We start from the raw sequence: 5,369 nt of genomic DNA, 5'->3' as shown, positions 1-5,369 counted from the left end.
ATCACTTTGCTTTGGATACTGAAAACAAAGTGCACCAGGTTACCACTGTGCAACAATAGCTTTGGCAATAACTGATTGATTTATCAAGAAACCTTGATGGTATATGTAGCAGCTGTATGCTATCTGTAACTACCATTTTGGGTGACTGTGTGTGTAATGATCTCCAGTTTTCTCCCATCCTGTTTTTTCTTTTCTACATTGAATTGCTCTCTGCTCAGTGAGGATGCAGATAACTCTAAATTATTCATATCAGCTGCACAACTGCAATAAATGCTCCCAATAGGAGAATGTGTTGTAAATTACCATCTACATTCACACTCTGTAAACCATTGTGTAATATATCATGCCACATATTAAGATTTCTTCTTGTTCCACTTGTGCATGTAGCACAGGAAGATTGACTACTTAAATGCATATGTATCCTCTGTAATTAGATTAATCTTGTACCTGTGGTTGTTACTGGAGTCATATGTTGTGATCTATAGTATGTTCCTAGAGTCCTCACTTAATACTGGTACTTGAAATTTTGTAAGTAGGTTTTTGCAGGATATTTGATGTCTATAATCAATTGTCTGCCAGCCCAGGTTGTCCAGCATTTCTGTGATGCTCTCCCATGATTCAAGCAAATCTGTGACCATTCATACTGCCCTTCTTTGCATGTGTTCAGTATCCGGTGATAATGGTATCTGGTTTGAATTCCACACCATGAGATATATGCTGGGATGGATCACAGGAGTTTCCTGTAAGTAATTTCCTTTGCAGACTGACTGCTTTATGCCACTATCATACCCATAAACAGAAATCTTCCACCTACTTTACTTACAGATGAGCCTATGCAATCAACCCATTTCAAATCCCCACACACTGTTACACCCAGGTATTTGTGAGAGTTGACTGATTTCAGTTGTGTTCCATTGATATTGTAGGCATGGTGCATGACATTCTTGCATTCTATGAAGTGCAAAATTTTACATTTTTGAACATTTAAAGCATCTCAATCTTTTCACCACTCTGAAATCTGACACAGACCTGACAGAATATTTGTTCAGGTTTTTTTAGACAGTGGTTCATTATGGATATTACATTATTTGTAAAAAAAGTCAAAGGTTACAATTAATATAGAATGCCAAGTCATTAATATACAGGGTGTTTATGATTAAACCTTCACTATTTGAGCCAGTGTAGATGGAAAGCTACTTATTGTATGGGTACCCAAATTTATAAGAATGATGTTCAGACTGTGAGCAGCAGGATTTGTGTTGTTAATAGTGTTAGTGTCATGATTTGCTTTTAGGTAACGGTGCTGATATGGTGACATAGGATTGAAACATAAGCATCAGTGTGTTACAGTTGCAGACAGTCAACATTGGTCTGGGAAAGATGAGCTGTTTATCAAAACAATAGCGATAGTGTGCTGCTCTTTGTAAGTATCATTGCATTAAAGGAATATGGAGAGATCCTCTTTCTGCACTAGGGTTGAAAACATGATTCAGAAGATCAAAATAACCGGCAACTTGGGAAATGGGAACTGCTCCTGGGAGATGCCGCTGGCCAATTGCGTCACAAAGTGTTAAAGAAGTTACTTGTTGCCATGGCTGAGAATGCTGGATGCAATGTGTGATCTTCAAGTAGTGCATGAACTGTGTCATGACAACTGAACATTCCATGGTCCAGTGTCTGAGTAATGCTGTGAAAAACTGTGAAATGGTATCTTTAGTGCAGTTACAGGCGGTTATGAATGCAGATGGTTGTCACAATGAGCAACATTTGTAACCTGGAATGTTAACAAGAAATGCAATTAATAAATGTTGTCCTCTGATCTGGAAATTAAAATGTGTTTCTTTCAGTGGTTTAATCATTATTTCACTTCCACTTGTCCTTATAAATGCTTCAACAATGTTTCATTGTTCTATGATAACTCATTTTCCATGGGGCCCTCTCAAGTTCCAAAAGTTTAATTATAACCAGCTCGTTAAATACAAACAGCGAAGATCCCAACATACTTCACTTGAGCATGCCTGCTGTTACTTCTACCTGTCTTGATGACTCTCTTTAGAAGATGACATGCTGTGTGCTCTCTACCAAGAAATCCTTAATCCAGACAAAGATTTTGTTTGATACCACATATGATCATACTTTTGTTTATCGCTGTTGATGTCAAAGTGAGTTAAATGATTTGGGGAAGGCAAGATATCTTGAATCCCCTTTTTTGCTTTCATCCACAGCTCCAATGATATCATGTGAGAAGACTATGATTTGGATTTTGTTAGACCAGTTGATTTAGAGTCCATGCTGGCTGGCACAGGGGAAGTCACTCTGTGCTAGATATTTCATTATGTTTGAGTTCAGAATATTGTTTTAAGACTTTATTGAAGGTGGAAGTTAATAATATTGGATGGTTGTTTTGTGGGTAATTATTGCAATACTTTATAGATAGGCGTGGTCTATGCTTCCTCCAACCACTAGTCACTCTTTTTTACTGTTGTTTTTTTAGCTATCTATAATGTATTTTTGTTGAAGAGAATGGCTAACTCAACTGTAAATCACATATAAAATCTGATAGGGGTCTGCATGGCCTTATGGAGTTGTTCAGTTTTGTTATTTTATCAACTTTACAACACCCCTGGCACTGATATCTACATGACTCCTCTTTGCAGTGGTATGAGAATTCCACTGGGACAGTACATTTGGATCTTCCTGTTGTAAGAAAGATAAGAGAATATAGCTCAGAAATTTGCTTTTGCTCTGTTACCCTCAATTTCAGTTCCTGCCTCATACTACATTGTCTGGACACTAACTTTGGTGCCACTGACAGCCTTTACAGATGACAAGAATTTCTTGGAATTTTGTGACAGTTCTTTCAACATGATTCTACTATGGTAGACACTGAAGAATACACACATAGCCCTTTTGACAGACAAATGTATTTCATTCATTGCTCTATCTTTAGTTCTATGCTTTGTTTTACATATATTGTACACAAGTTGTATTTTATTTAGTATTTTCTTTACAGAAACTGTGTACCATGGATGGCCCATCCAATCATAAAACTTTTACATCGCAGAGTTTAGCTGGAGGTTTTTCCAAAAAAACTTACAATGAACACAATGCTTTGCTGGGAGCATCATTTTCTGTTGCATTCAGCTGGTCACTAAACATGTCTACCCCTCTCACTCACTCAAATATAATGACACAGCAAAGCAGTCAGGATGGAGCAAGCAGGAGATACACATGCACAGACATGTGTCAATAACTGATTAGTACATTGAAATCACAGTTTCGAGCATTTTCTGTGATGGACAGTTCTCCTGTTCAACAATAACTGATTCTGTGTCTGTGTTACATTTTATAGGCCAGTTTCTTTTTTCCCACCCTGTGTGTTGGTAAAGAAAGGACTGTTCTAAGCAGTTTTCAGAGAAAGCAATTAGTATTTTTTTGGAGACTGTCTTGTCACTTATAAAGCTGTAAGTACTCCAATCAGTTGTTGGATAATTAAAGCCTTCTCCAATGTTGTGAACTGTATGCATTTTTCGCACACATATTTTCATTGTTTTCCGGTAACTTAATTGTCTTTCTGTCACTAAAATCGATTTGTACCATGAGTGTAAAGTGCCTGACGTGCCGTAGAATCATTAGCTACGGGGTCTGGTGTGATGGATGTAGTAACTTTTTTCATTGGGGCGATTGTAGTGGCATGGGAATTGGGAAAATGAGCGAGACTCATCAGTGGTTCTGTAGGCTATACAGTAGAGATAGAAAGATTGTGGAACAGGAGGGGAAAATTGCTGCCCATCAGGCTGAGTTAGATGAGGCTAGGCAAGAACTGGGCAGGTTAAGGGGGGAGAAGGGTAAACAGGGGTGGGAAGTGGCAACAGGCATAAGGAACAGGCCAAGAAATTCTTCTGACAGCTTTGTTATTAATGTACAAAATAGGTTTGACCTGTTGTCTCAGTCAGAAACTGATGAGCCTCTCACAGAAGTAGATGTAGACACGGCTCAACAAGCTTTCAGCAGCAAATTGAATAAGAATGTAGGGAAGTCTGCAAAGAGAAAGAAAGTCTTGTTGCTAGGTAGTTCACATGCTAGGGGTGTGGGCCAACTTCTGCAAGATGAATTAGGGTCAGAATACCAGGTCACAAGTTTTTTCAAACCTAGTGCTGGACTGGGGCAGGTTAGAGAGGATTTAGGTTCACTATGTAGATGCTTTACTAAGGAAGATACCGTGGTTATTGTGGGTGGGCCAGGCAACGGTATTGACAGAGATCCGGGGTACAGCATAGAGTGTGACCTGGCAAAGAATGCATTAACATCGAGTCATACCAGTGTCGGGTTTGTGTCGGTTCTGGAGCGCCACGACCGACTTCGTTTGAGCTCTTCTGTCAGGAGAGTTAATTTGGAGTTGGAACAGCTACTTGGATCTGGTGCAGGGTCACACATTGGTGTGGTTCCTGTTGATTCACTCTGTAGGTGGGACTATACTAGACATGGCCTACACCTCAACAAGAAAGGGAAGGGTAAACTGGTTGGGCTGATAGCAGGAAATTTAAAGGGGGGAGGAACTACGTCTCATGGTGGAAACTCTTTTTTAGTGTAAGATCAGTGTCCAGTGGGAAACTCAGCCAGGCAAGTACTAAAGATGTTAAAAAAGTTCAAGATACTCACAAAAGTAAAGTGAAAAATAATGTTAGTATATTTCATCAAAATATTGGGGGATTGAAGAATAAAATTGATGAGCTTCTGCTTTGTTTAGAAGATATAGAAACTGAGAATGTAATATATGCACTATGCCTGTCTGAGCATCACATTGTCACTGATATGCAAAAGGTTAGCATCAATGGGTACAAATTAGCTGCACATGTAAGTAGAGATAATATGATGAGAGGAGGAGTTGCCATATATGTCAAAAGCTTCCACAGTGTAAAAAATTTAGAAACTAAAAAATTTTGTGTAGAGCAACATATGGAAGCATGCGCCACTGAACTAAAACTAAATGATGGCACTTTCATAATTGTAACAGTGTATAGGTCCCCCTCAGGGAATTTCCAGCTATTTCTAGAAAACTTGGATGCTTTGATGTGCTATCTGTCAGACAGAGGGAAGCAAATTATCATTTGTGGGGATTTCAATGTCGATTCCCTGAAAGAGTGTAATAGGAAGAATGACCTTGTAGTATTACTCAGTTCTTTCAATTTGAGCTCTGTCATTGATTTTCCTACTCAGATAACAAAGAACAGCAGGACATTGATAGATAACTTTTTTATAGACCAAGATAAGTTTAAGGACATAAATGCCTATCATGTTGAGTGAGAATGGTCTTTCAGATCATGGTGCACAGCTAGTTACAGTACATGACATAGCTCCATGCAGTA

This window comes from Schistocerca serialis, chromosome 4, assembly GCF_023864345.2.
Source record: "Schistocerca serialis cubense isolate TAMUIC-IGC-003099 chromosome 4, iqSchSeri2.2, whole genome shotgun sequence".
In the NCBI taxonomy this organism is placed as follows: domain Eukaryota; kingdom Metazoa; phylum Arthropoda; class Insecta; order Orthoptera; family Acrididae; genus Schistocerca; species Schistocerca serialis.
This window is presented reverse-complemented; position numbering follows the sequence as displayed.